A 15,045-nucleotide genomic window follows, 5' to 3' on the forward strand; every position below is an offset into this window, starting at 1 on the left:
TTAGAAGATCATGATCTCCTAGATCATGTGACAGGGAAGATTCAAGAACCTCCATCAAATGCCTCTGCTGCTGTTAAACACAAGTATAAGAAGGGAGAAATCAGAGCAAAACTGCTGATCAGGGAATCCATAAATAAGAGTCTGGTTGCCTACATATCTGAACTAGGCACATCCAAGGAGATGTATGACAAACTGATACTTATGTTCCGAGTAAAAAATGTGAACCAAGTGCTATTCCTCAAGAACAAGTTGAAGAATATGAAGAAGGGCCGAGACGAGTCTATTCAAACTTTCTTTATGAAGTTGACCGAAACCAGGAACAATCTGCTAGCTATTGGGGAGACAATAGCTGATCGTGAGATGGTTCTCACCGCACTTGGAGGACTTCCATATGAATGGCAAATATTCACAACTACCATTCTCAACAATAATACCATCCCTAACTTTGATGAGCTTCTGTCTAGATGTATGCAAGAAGAAACAAGGATGAAGGAATTTGATAATGAAAGAAATGTTGCCTATGTTGCTCATTCCCGAAAGAAGAACTCTGGTGGTTCCAAGGACAAAGGAAGGACCAAGACTCAAAAGAAGAAGGGTAAATGTTTCACCTGCCATAGGACTGGACACTATGCTAGAGAATGCCCCTTCCAGAAGAATTCTCCCGATAGTGTCGACAACAACAACCGAAGGAATGGGAATCAAAGAAATGACAAATCCAAAGGAAAGAGGAAGGCTCACTTTGAAGGAAACCATCCACCTTCTAAAAGGACCAGAAATACCAGGTATGAGGAGTCTAATGTTGTTGATAAAAGAAATGAGTATATTCTAATATCTGCTCTCTCAGCTGCATCTCTGCCCGACACTATGGATGTCTGGCTAATCGATAGTGGTGCCTCAAGACACATCACCGGATTCAAGGAAGCACTTTCTGACATGGTTGAAAGGGATACTAATCTAGAAATTATCCTTGGGGATAATGCCACTTATCCTGTGAAAGGGACCGGGACTGTGACCCTCCACTTGTCTCAAGGACAAGTCCTCCATCTACAAGATGTACTCTATGTACCCAAATTGAAGAAGAACCTTGTGTCTGTATCTGCCATGGAAGACAAAGGATTCAATGTAACTTTCTCTGATGGAAAGGTACTCATGTGGAAGAAGAGCTTCAAGGAAGCTATCTCAATTGGTTTTAGAGTTGGTACACTCTACCAGGTTGGAGGGAGTCCGTTGGGAGCTATGACTTGTGATACTATCCGTCAAACCGAACTATGGCACCGAAGATTTGGACACCTTCATTACAAGGCTCTTCCCGAAGCAAGGAAGGTGGTGACAGGGATGCCTGATTTTGGAAATAATCATAAAGGTGTATGCAAGGGCTGTGCTGAAGGAAAACATACAAGGGGACCTTTCCCCTCAAGTGTCACAAAGACATCTGAGATATTGCAACTGGTCCATTCTGATCTTTCCGGTATGTTGCCTGTAACATCCCTGGGGGATGTTCTTACTATATGACATTTACTGATGACTTCTCTCGCAAAACCTGGATATACTTCTTGAAGAAGAAGGATGAGGCTTTCATGTGGTTCCGTACCTTCAAAGCCTTGGTGGAAAATATGACCGGAAAGAAGATCAAGATTTTGAGGACTGACAATGGCACTGAATATGAGTCAAATGAGTTCAAAGACTTTTGCAGAGAAGCTGGCATTAAGAGGGAGACTACCACTGCATATACTCCTGAGCAGAATGGTGTTGCTGAACGCAAGAATAGGACTATTGTGGAAGCTGCCCGTGCCATGCTATGTGACCAGGGTCTTCCAAAGTTTCTGTGGGGAGAAGCTGCAAACACTGCTGTGTACATTCAAAACTGATGCCCTCATTCCGCTTTGGACTCCAAAACTCCCGAAGAGGTTTTCTCTGGTAAGAAACCTGATGTCTCACATTTTAGAATTTTTGGATGTCCTGTCTATTTTCATGTGCCGAAAGAAAAGAGAAGTAAGCTGGATGCTACTGGGAAGAAAGGAATGTTTGTGGGCTACAGTGAGACTTCTAAGGCATATAGAGTCTATGTACCTGGTCAAAGGGAAGTAGAGATAAGCCATGATGTCACTTTTGACGAAGATGCTTCCCTGAAGAAAGTAGTAGATCTTCCTAGATCTGAAGAAAACCATGAAGAAAGACCTGGAAATATGGAAGAACCCCAGGATGAGACTATGCCTGATGTTGAAGGGCCAATGGACCCTATTGATCCTTCCCCTTCTATAGGAAAGAGGCCATCATGGCTCAGGGACACCCTCGAAGATGCTGAGGGTCATGCTGCCCCAAGGGGAACATTCCGAGAAAGCAAGAAGCCGTGTAGATACCAAGGGTATCTAGCTGCCATGAGTACTATTATACAATCTGAACCTGGATCTTTTGAAGAAGCCATCAAGCATCAAGTCTGGAAGGATGCTATGCATGAAGAATATGAGTTTATTATGAAGAATGATGTCTGGGATGTGGTCCCGAGACCGAATGACAAATCTGTTGTCACCGCTAAATGGCTCTACAAGATTAAACATGGATCTGATGGGAGTGCTGAAAAGTTTAAGGCAAGATTTGTTGCCCGTGGCTTCTCTCAAAAGGAAGGAATTGACTATGACGATATATTTGCACCTGTGGCTCGATATACCACCATCCGATCCATCATAGCCCTTGCTGCTATGCAAGGATGGAGTCTTCATCAGATGGATGTCAAGACCGCTTTTCTGCATGGTGCAATAAAGGAAGAGGTGTATGTAGAACAACCTCTGGGATTTGAAGTTCAAGATCGAGACACTTATGTCTGCAGGTTGAAGAAAGCCCTCTATGGGTTAAAGCAAGCACCCAGAGCTTGGTATGAGAGGATGGATAGTTACTTGATGAAGCTGGGCTTCACTCGAAGCAATGCTGATCCAAACCTTTACTTTAAGGTTGAGGAAGGAAAGCCTCTCATTCTAGTGCTGTATGTGGACGATCTCTTCCTGACAGGTGATGACCCTCTCATTCATCAATGTAAGAGGGAGCTTGCTGCTGAGTTCGAGATGAAAGACCTAGGACTGATGCACTATTTCCTAGGCCTGGAGGTCTGGCAGAGACCTGGAGAGATTTTCCTTTCTCAAGGAAAGTATATTGTGAAGCTTCTGGAAAGATTTGGGATGGTGGACTGTAAGTCCGTGTCGACACCAATGGAACTCAACTTTAAGAAGTTGAGTGGCAGCTCTGCAGGGCCTATCTTGGCCAATCCTACTGAGTATCATCAACTCATAGGAGCTTTGATGTTCTTAGTGAACACCCGTCCGGCCATATGTTTTGCAGTGAATACTTTGAGTCAACAGATGGTTGAGCCTCATCATTTTCACTGGGTTGGTGCCAAGAATCTTTTGAGATATCTTCGGGGCACGATAAACCATGGGCTGAGATACACTGTCGGGAGTGTGATACTCCGGGGATATACTGATGCCGATTGGGCTGGCAGTGTGGTGGATCGTAAGAGCACATCTGGATGTTGTTTCAATCTTGGTTCTGCTTCGATCTCATGGATGAGCAGGAAGCAGAAGTCGGTGGCTTTGAGCACCGCGGAGGCCGAATACATTGTTGCTAGTATGGCCTGTTGTGAAGCAGTTTGCTTGAGGAAGCTCTTTAGTGAGCTGTTCCAACATGTGCTAGATACCACTGTAATACTCTGTGATAATCAGATTGGGATTCGTATGACTGAGAATCCTGTGTTCCACGACCGATCCAAGCATATTGATATCAGGTACCACTTTATCCGGGATATGGTACAGCGAGGCGCCGTAAGGCTCGATCATATAGGAACTGATGAGCAGGTCGCGGATATTCTCACTAAGCCCCTGGGGAAGGTTAAGTTCCTAACCTTCTGTGAGAGTCTTGGTGTCATGGAAAGACCCTATGATGTGGGTCCTGATGGACGATGAGCTCTGGGAGCTCTGGGGGGCTTTGGGGATAGCTTCTCGGAGCTATAAGCACTCATAATGCTTCTGCCCCACCCTTGTGATTATTGAGCTGGTTCGCCACTCATTTAATCTGTGCCCCGTATGCATCCTACCCATTGAGTTTAGGGCTCATGGGAAGTACCTCTCATTTGGCCAATGAGGTGTGGAAAAGCTAGAGACTATTAGCAAAGACTGATGGACGCATCAGAGATTGCCGTACTCTCTATCTAGGATGGCATGGTCCAACCACTTGATCTGGGATCAAGATTTGTGAGGTCTGGGACCTCTGGACTGATTATGTCAGTCGGGGAATGATGTCTTTGTGACTGACCCACTTCTGTTCTGAAATAAAGAAGCCAGCAAAGCAAGTTTCGGCGGGATGACTCACGATGTTAATTGCACTAATAGATGGAGTTCTCCCTAGTTGAGAGGGAGTGTTAAATTTGGACAACTAGGTCCAAACTCCATGTTCTGATGCTCAGATTAAGAGGCTAATATTTTTGTTGGATTCCTCTTTCTGAGAGGTGTAAAATCCATATAAAAATAGTCTTAATCCGATGAGCAGAACTTATATTTTGAATTTATTATTCTTAATAAATTATATGTGCAAAGGTCAGCCAGTTTTGTAATGTAGGCTCACATGCCCAACAGATGTGTCACACACCCTCATTGATGGATATATATATACAGGAAAAGTTGGAGAGAATTTGATCACAACACAACTCACATCTTCCTCTCTCATCCTAAAAAGTACGAGCTACCTGGAGGACGAATTTCAGCCACACGTGGGAAGGACGAAGAGGATTTTTCTGCTGCTAGGGTTTCGCAGAAGTTTGACCAGTGTTGACTTTGGTCAACGCTTGGTCCAAACAAGCTGAAAACTTGTGGGAGGTTCGATTTTTGAAGGCCATACTACCTGGCACAAAAATCGAGGTCAAATGGTTGACCGTTTTGCTGCTGCGTTGACTTTTAGCTTGCTGCCCCTGCGTTGACTTTTCAGGACAGCGTTGACTTTTGTAGAACTGACTTGGGTTGACTCATCTACTGGTTGGAGGGTTGTTGTGACACATGCTGGGCTGGCTGACCAAAGGAGACTTTGCTGGTTGAAGCATCCTGTTGACCGCCGAAACAAACACATACATTTTTCTTGTTTCTGATTTGTCTTCTGTAAGATCTGCTTATATGTTCTATCTGCATTTTGCTTATCTACTTGCATGATTGCTGTGAGAAAAGTGAAATTTCTCTTAGCATAGAACATCTACAAAACTTTACAATATATGGCCATCTACACTACAAGGTCATTCCCACTCTTAAACATCTAGTTGATGGCATCCCCGATATCAAAGATCATGAAGAAGTTTTCAAGGGATGCTCTTTGGGAAAACATACAAGAAAACCATTTTCAAATAGTGAAACAAGGTCTAGAGAAATATTAGACCTCATACATTCTGATGTGTGTGGGCCCATGTCTGAAAAATCACTTGGAGGTCATCTTTACTATATATCATTTATTAATGATCACTCTATAAATACATGGCTCTATATTCTCAAGAAAAATGATGAAATATTTGAGAAATTCAAGGAGTTTAGCTGTGAAGTGGAAACCCTAACCGAGAGAGATAAAATTTTTAGGTTCGACAATGGTGGGGAATACACTTCTAAATAATTGATTGTATACTGTAAAGAAGCAGGAATTAAGAGGAGCTTATTGTTCCCTACTATCCCAAACAAAATGGAGTGGTTGAAAGAAAGAATATGACAATTGAAGAAGGTGTACAGACAATGCTACTTGATCAAGACTTGCCAAAGTTTCTATGGGGAGAAGCAACAATGATAGCCATATATATTCAAGATAGAAGTTCTCATAGAATTCTTGATAATATGACATCTTAGGAAGCATTCACAAGAAAGAAGCCAAGGGACCATCTCCAAATATTTGGGAGTCCTGCATATACCCATGTTCCCAAGGACAAACGAAAGAAGTTGGATTATACAAGAATCAAAGGGATCTTCGTTGGCTATACTCTCTCTTCAAAGGCATATAGAATCTACATCAAGGAAGGGAGACACTTTGAAGTAAGCAGGGACGTTATATTTGATGAGAATCAAGCCTAAAAAAGATCGAAGGATATTCCTGTTGATTTTGATGATGAAGATCTACCCATATTTGAAGAAGAAGAAGTAAAACCCGACAAACCTTATACAATTCAAGAGGAAGAAGAAGGACCAAGTGAGCCTATTCAAGTTGTGGTCAGACCAAGCACAAGGAAGAGGCCAAATTGGTTAAAAGACACTCTTGAAGATGTTGAAGGTTATGGAGTTGTGAAGGAACCTTCAAGGAAAGCAAAATGACGAAGAGATATTCTAGATATGCTACATTTGAAGAAGCTTCTCATCAAGAAGTATGGAAGAAATCTAGGTAGGAAGAATATCAATCCATCATGAAGAATGGGGTTTGGGAAATCGTTCCTAGACCTAGTGACAAATTGGTTGTTACCTCAAAATGGATCTACAAGATCAAACATGTTGTTGAGGGAAGCATAGATCAATACAAGGTAAAATTTGTTGCAAGGGGGTTCTCTAAAAAAGAAGGCATAGATTATGAAGAAGCCTTTGCACCCACTGCAAGGTATACTACCATTAGATCTTTGGTTTTGTTGGCTACTACAATGTGATGGAACATCCATCAAACATATGTGAAGAAAACATTTTTGAATGGGACCATCAACGAGGAAGTATACATTGAGAAACCCAAAGGCTTTTAGGAAAATGGCAGGGACACTCATGTTTGTAGACTCAAGAAGACCCTGTATGGTTTGAAGAAAGCTCCTAGGAATGGATGCATACCTTTTGAGAATTGGGTTCGTGAAGAGTTTTGTTGATTTGAATCTCTATGTCAAGGTTGTGAATAATGAGCTAGTCATTATTCTATTGTATGTGGATGATCTATTCATCATAGTTGTGGAGAGAAGAATACAGTAATGAAAGAAGATGTTGCCAGCCGAATTTGAGATGAAGAATCTAGGACTGATGCACTATTACATAGGTCTGGAAGTATGGAAAAATCCTGGGGAGATATAATTGGGGCAAGGAAAGTACATCATCAGGTTGTTGTAGAAATTTGGGATGATGGATTCCAAGCTCATGACTACTCCTATGATCACCAATCTCAAGAAGTTGATAAGATCTGACTCAAGTCCCGTGGATCCTACCTCCTATTGTCAGTTGGTAGGTTCTTTGATGTATCTAGTAAATACTAGGCCAAATATATGCTTTGCTGTGATCATCCTTAGTCAATTTCAGTTGGAGCCTCATCATGATCATCGGATAGTTGCCAAGCATATATTGAGATATCTTCGTGGTACGCTACATCATTACCTAAAGTAAAATATCAAGGAAGTCAATTTGATTGGCTTCACATATTCTGATTGGGGTGTCAGTGAGACCGATGGAAGAAGTACTACCAAAGGATGCTTTAGTTTGGAATCTACCATGATCTCATGGATGAGTAGAAAGCAATATCCTATTTCTTCGAGTAGTGTTGAAGAAGAGTATGTGGTTGCATGTGAAGTAGGAAATGAGATAGTCTGGTTTAGGAAGCTTTTGATAGATTTGTTCGAGAAGCCTATATATCCTACTATGACTAATTGTGATAATCAAATTTGTATCAAGATGTCTGGAGATCTTGTGTTTCATGCTTGGAGGAAGAATATCAACAATAAGTTCCACTATTTAGGAACTTGGTGCAGGATGGGATTGTGAAGCTATAGTATGTCCCGACAGACAATCAGGTAGCTGATATACTAGCAAAGTCTCTTCCTCATAAGAAGTTGAGTATCTTACAAGCATGCTTGGTTTAGTTGATATTTATGATTTTGTTGATGATGATAAAAGTTTGGAAGGGATTTGTTGAGGCCTTGTGTGTGAGACACATTTATTGGGAGGAAATCTGGTCGACGCTTTGTGTTGATGTCTAGTTCCCGAAGTAGGGAGGGTGGCGTTGGTCATGGAGATTCAACCTCGAATACGCACCTAGACCCCTGGGTTGATGGTTAGCAAGTAAGCTTGATGGTACTTAGAAAGTTTGAAATATTTAGTCCATCTTAGTCCCACTTGGATATATTTCCCTGGTTAAGAATCTAGTCTGTGGCATTATGGTGCCTAAACTATTGAGAGACCTTGGATAGATTTCCCTAGTCAAGAATCTAGTCCATGGCATTGCGGTGCCTAAACTCTTCATAATTCATATATTTTGAGATCTTCCATAATGAATACCTCCCTAGTTAAGAGGGAGTGTTGAAAAATGTAACTACATTCAGTCTTCATAAAATGTATTTGTCAAAATAATTTTTATTATTATTACAATGACTTATTAAAGCATGGGTTTCATGCTTGGGTCATATTTTTATTATTTAAAGTCCCCATTGTGGACTCCTAGGATTAATAAAGAGTCATTAGTCATTGTTTATTTTATGAGACCCTTCTTGGGCTTTTGAATGATGTAAAAAGATTTATTTTTGAGTCAAAAATGAAATATGTAACCTCCACGTGAATTCAGCGTCGAGAAAATCAAGTCAGCCTCAAGGAAGGCAACTCGACCTCATTGGAAGGCTATATATACAAGGAAGTTCAACTTCATTTGAATATCTAACTCTCTCAAGCATAGTTCGATATTTGGAAGCTAGAAGCTGGGAAGAAGTATGAAGTTGAAGTAAGGGTCTAACATGAGTGTAAGTTTGGTCAAAGAGGAAGGGAAGAAGAAAATCATAATTTTGGTATCTCTCTCTCTCTCTCGTGTGGGTTGCTTGAGGAGATCATAGTCTCCTAGTCAAGGTCGAAGATGTTGTTGATGCCAGAAGCTGCCAAGTTGAATTTGTTAGGATCGAGGTGCTATTTCTACTAGGTTGAAGGAGAGGTTGGCTTGGTGTGGAGGTGGTCTTTGTCTAGGTTGAAGAGTCTTAAGGAAAACTATTTAAGGAAGAGATTTTGACTGGGTTTTCCCCTAGATAAAGGTTTTTCCCTGGCAAAGTGCCTACATCTTATGTCTTTTGTTCTTGTCATATTCATGCACACATAATTTTGGTAATTGCTTGATGAAAGATAATATAACAAAGAAGTAAAAGAAGGCAACATAATTCACAAGTAATTATCAAGAAAGAGAAATTTAACCCTAATCTTACTAGCATTGATTTCTCAACACCCTATAGCTTTGATATTTTCAGGGTCAACTTCTACGCCTTCCTTAGAGATGATGTGCCCTAGGTAATGTATCTTTGATTGGAAAAAGCCACATTTGTTGAGTTTTTCAAAGATTTTATGCTCTCTCAACAATTGTAATATTGCAACCAAATGTTTTTCATGTTCTTCATCCATTTTCGAGTAGACTAGGATGTCATCAACAAATGATTTGAAAAACTTGTCCAAGTAAGGACGCAATACTTCGTTCATTAGGCACATGAACATGGTTTAGGAGTTGGTAAGCCCAAATGGTACCACCACGAATTTTTAGTGCCCATACCTTGTTCTAAAATTATTTTCATGGATGTCTTCCTCCTTTATTCTCACTTGGTGGTAGTCTGAACTCAAGCCAATCTTGGAGAAAATTGTTGCCCATCTTAGCTGGTCAAAGAGATCATCGATCCTTGGTAATGGGTACTTGTTCTTAATGGTTACTTTATTCAACTATATGTAGTCAATGCACATTCAAAATGTTCCATCCTTCTTCTTTACAAATAGTACTGGTGCTCCCCAAGGAGACACACTTAGCCTTATATGACCTTTGTCAAACATCTCCTTCAACTGTAATTTCAGCTCAAGTAACTCTGGAGTGCTCATCCTATATGGAGCCTTGGATATTGGTGCTGCTCCTAATACCAGCTCAATAGAGAAATCGATCTCTCAATGAGTAGATAATCCAGTAACCTCCACTAGAAAAACATCTACATATTGTTGCGAAACAGGGTACCTGTGGAGAAATTCAGCCTCCTTATCTTCTACTTTTCTGCTAGCTTCCTCGTTCTTGGAAACTTGTACTGCAAACAACATGCATCCCTTCTTGCTGTTCCATTTGGCCTGCATAGAAGTGATCAACCTCATTGATATGGGCTTGTTTTTTCCTTGCAACACTCTTTTTGTTCCTTACTCATCCAAGCATTCCATTACTTTCTCATAGCAATCTACCTTGGTCTGTTGTAAGTGAAACCAATCCATGACCAATAGTATGCCATACCCACCCAACGAAAACACATTCAAGTGGAGGAATGCCACTGAACTCCATTGCACATGACTTTACCCAATTGTTGATTCTTCTCCTTGTGCCAATGGCCAAATAAACCAACCAAGGTTCTCGATGCAATTCCTTGCCCAATTGATCCAGGTCCAGGTGTGATGAAGGACCCTTCCAAGACCTTTTACTTTCGTGATGTGTTAAATTTTAATTTTAAAAGAACATTAATGAATACATCTGCTTGCGGAAAAGAAGAGGAACATAATAATCATCAACACATGAAAACATAAACGTTGATAACGGAGTTCGTCCAGGAGGGACTACATCTCTTGGCCCCGGTGTCAAGATGGTGTAGGCCACTACATTAAGTGTTGTCAATCATGGTGATGTACACAAGAGATGATGTCGTGATCATACAAGGAAAAATTCCCTCTCGTAGGAGTGGCTCTATGAGATGTTCCACAACCAGAATTCTCAATCGAAAGACTCCTATCAGTATGACACAAAAAACATGCATGATGAATCATCCCGCCACATGGCATAAAAGGAATTTCAAACACAAAACATGCATGATGACAACAAGAGTATCTCAAAAACATACAACAAGGGATCTCAAAGCATAACCTAAAGAGTTATGATATCAAATACATCACATAGAAGATTCCCCATCAAATCGAGCAAGGAATCATGACAACATGTAATAAAGAAGATCGTGCATCAATATCAATCAAGGATCCATGTAGCATAATGTAAAAGAAGAAGTACATGAAAAATAATCATATACCTCACACCATGGGCCATCTGAAGAAGTGGATGTTCATAAAAAAATCCATGGTGAATAGTTGTTCACATTGTCGATGCGCAGGCACAGCCTGCTACCAATCTGGACTCTAACCTCACTACGAATGGCCATATGAAGAAGCAGGGGCATCTAAAACAATTGTCAATAAGCTAAAGCTTGCTGAAACATTGATCTCAAAGCATCGCTCAAGAAGAAGACTATTCTGGACTTCTCTGCAATGTAGCTCTCGGGCTATCTAGTTCTGTAGCGCTCTGGCTATGCCACTACCGCTCTGCAGCTCTGCCTGACCTTCTGGTTCTTTGGCTCACCTTCTCTTACTGCCTCGATCAAGCTCTGTGGCTCTCTGCGGCGTATCGACACTCTGGTTTTCAAGCGCTCTGGCACTCAAGCTTCTCTGAGTAAACCCGCGGCACTGTCCAACCATCTCCATCTATCTGTCCCTCTCATGCTGCGGCTCTCCATCGGGCGCAGCCTCCTCATTGGTTCTCTATCACTTCAGGCTCTCGGGGCACTCTAGCGCAGCCTCTCGGGGTCTCTCTGGCACAACACTCCCCTCTGCCTCGGCTCTCTGTCACTCATCGTGTTTTATAACACGTTTTGGGACAAGGCCGCTTAAAAATCAGGGTCTGTTTTGTTTATAATAGAAACTGTTTGCATAGAAGGATCAGTGGCACAAAAAAACTACAAAAATGGCCTTTTTTTCTGTTTACACACAAATACACGTGGAAACACAAAAAAACCGAAAAAGAAAACTTCAAATTTTATGAAATCGGACTTATAAATCCATCGGGTTTGGCACTTTATCGCAAATCACTATCACTGATGTCAATGGCCCTGTATATTGGGGGATCACCGATCACCGATCGCCGATACGTTGATCAGATCTGGGCCATTGATCTGTTCCTTAATCAGACGGTCCAGATTGCATCGCATTGCCCCTTGGTATCTGGAATCTCCGATCTCCGATCTGCCAATCACCGATATGTCGATATGCCGATCGCTGATTAAATCTGGACTGTTGATCTGCTTCTGATCTGACGGCTGAGATCACATCGCATATCGCTATCGCTACGGCCCGGGGTTCTTCCTTTGGCATCCGCCAATGCCGATCGTCGATGCCGATTGCCGACGCCAATCGTCGATCGCATGACTTAAGCCCCGATATCATCGATAGCATGCCTCCAACTCCGATTAATTGAATATTGCTGATCAGGGGTTCTAAAGGTCCGACCTTAAGTCCGACCTTTGGACTCCTCTGATTGCGATTTTCCTTATAAGGCTTAAAAACCCATTTTTAGAGGAAATGCCTCCTTTTTCAAAGGAATCAAGGCAAACTCTTTCTACCATAACTTCATCATCCGGATTCGGATTGGAGAGTTGTTCACACCGTTGGAATCAGGATGACGAGATATATGCTCTAGTCTTGGGTCGACATCATCCTGAACACTTTGATTTTCGAGCGTTCATAAACCCTCTTTGTCCTGTGTGTCTTTCTGGAGCCACCTGGATCAATCCTCCCCACTGAGGAGCTTTTGTTCCTCCAAAAGCATGAAAAATAATCCACAACTCTCTCTGTACCATGTCTGCATCACAAGCTACCTGAAAAGGTCTCACTTCCATCTCCTTCACCTTTGTTCTTCGGAGCCTTAAGCAATGAACCGATACCTGCTACCTCTGCATCCTGTAGTACATTGTTTTGAAAATTACATGCTTGAATGACATGACCAACTAATGACCCAAAACGTCCCACACTTGCCACAAGTTTATAACACATACTCGGTGGTCAAGTTTATAACAAGATGGATGTAATGCCCCAGCTATGACAACAAGTCCAACCTATCATTGTTGCTTCAAAAAGTGATGGAAACCACATCATCACTGCAACACATGATTTATAATCATAAGGCCAAACACTATTGTTTTGACAAGTGATGGAAACATAACATCACTTTCAGAGTTTTAATACGCAACTCAAAATATGACTCAAACATGACCAAACATCATTGTTGCTGAACAAGTCATGGAAACACATCATCACTTTTACATTTTAAAATGTAACAAATGATTTACAAAATAATGAACATGAAACGACAACATGTCTAAAAACCATTTTTCACTGATCAATGTGAATGGGTCACCTCCTTTAGGTGGTTTTTTGTCGAACAATTGCTCTTCCTAGTTCACACACTGACGCTTTGTCTTTAAGGCGCTGCTCTGGATGGAGCCTCCAACAAGTGGCTCTTTGATGGCCATTTTTGTCGCAATGATTGTAGTAGGTTTTCTTCCTCCATATCTACTTAACCTGTTTCTTTTCATGCTGTTGAGAGGGTCTTTCACGCCTCATGAGTGCTGCCATTCTTTTCCAACACTTAGAAAAGGTATGGTTAGGTAAACCACAAAAGGTACATGTTTTTTGATGCCTTGATCTTCGTTCATTATTAACAACATGATCATAATAAAAATGAACATTCAAAGATCGAAAATGGTTATGCCTTCCCTTGTTGTCTCTGATGTCAGTATGGCGATGAGAGCTTGCCTCAGCTCTCTCCCTGCAATGAAAACTACCATGGGATGATGGGGATGTTTTCCCATCATACTCTTTCTTCGACGATGTCTCAGATGAATCTAACACCTTTGAGCACTCTCCTTTAGTGTATCTCGAGCCTGCAAATGGATGTTCGTGCACAACCTTCAAAGGTGGAGTTATGCCTTGGTTATTAACACCGTTGGAATCAGGATGACGAGATCTATGCTCTAGTCCTGGGTTGACATCATCCTGAACACTTTGATTTTCAAACGTTTGTAAACCCTCTTTGTCCTGTGTGTCTTTCTGGAGCCACCTGGATCACCAATCCACACTTCTTAACAAGTTCCTGGCTGATATAGTTATAATTAGTACCTAGATCAATCAAAACGGATATGACTTAATTTTGTAGCTTGCCTTTCATCTCAATGATGGATGCCTGGTGACATGCTTGGTGATTTTCCAATGCTGCATAGATCCTTGGTATACTCTGAGCCACATCACCCATTGTACTTGCCTCTTGAGCATTGTAAATATTTGGTCCAACATTTTGTTGATGTGAGATTTCTCTCCTCCTATGATCCCCACCATAGGTCCAACACTTGAGTGGTTCTCAACCTTCAAACCTGGGTTGTGCTAACACTGGTTGCTGCACATATTTCTCAACAACAATGTTGGGTTTTTGTTGATATTATCGTGCTTGAACTGGGTGCTTCACTTCCTTTCTTCCTAGGATTTTCTTGGGCCAATTCCTACTACGTCCAACATTTCTCTTGGCCATCCAACTACTCCTTATTTCGGGCCTGCATTTTGCTTGTTCATAGCAGTGCCCTAATTTCTTGATAGCATCCTTCAAGGTTTGGGGTTCCAGCAATTCAACCTTATTCCAGAATGCCATAGGGAGCCCGCTGATGAACCTCTAAATCTTGACCTTCTCATCCTTGAGATATGGTACATATCTCAACAGTTCTAGAAATTTGGTAACATATTCATCACTGGTCAACTAACCCATTTTTGAGTTCATAAACTCCTTTGCTTTACTGTCATAATACCGTTCAGACATATATTTCTCTCTAAAGAGCTTATCGAACTCCCCCATGTCAATCCCTTCTCAAAAATGGATCTAACATTCTTCAAGTCTTCCGACCATATGTTGACTTTTCCTTTCAAGTTGTATGAGGAAAATCTAGCCTTCATATTCTCATAATAATTATGTATTCTGAAAAATTTCTTCATTCCTAGCAACCATGCTTCTGCATCCTTTGCTTTCTTCATATCCCCATCAAAGGTAGGTGGATTTGACTTCTTAAACTCTTTAATCATATGCTCCTTTTCCTTTTCCTTTCTTACTGAGTGATGGTGATGTCAATAATGGTGATGCCTTCGAGCAACTAATTTAGATGGTCTGCTTGAATACTGCACCGCTGTGCTGGTCCCTTCTCTTGGAGTGCTCAAAATTTCACCTCCTGGCACAGTGTCCTCAATTCCTTGCCTATGCCTCTTTCTATATCTGTCAAAATTT

Source organism: Pinus tabuliformis, chromosome 4_2, assembly GCF_031772625.1.
Source record: "Pinus tabuliformis cultivar Carrire ecotype Pingquan chromosome 4_2, CPIR1, whole genome shotgun sequence".
Classification (NCBI taxonomy): Eukaryota; Viridiplantae; Streptophyta; class Pinopsida; order Pinales; family Pinaceae; genus Pinus; species Pinus tabuliformis.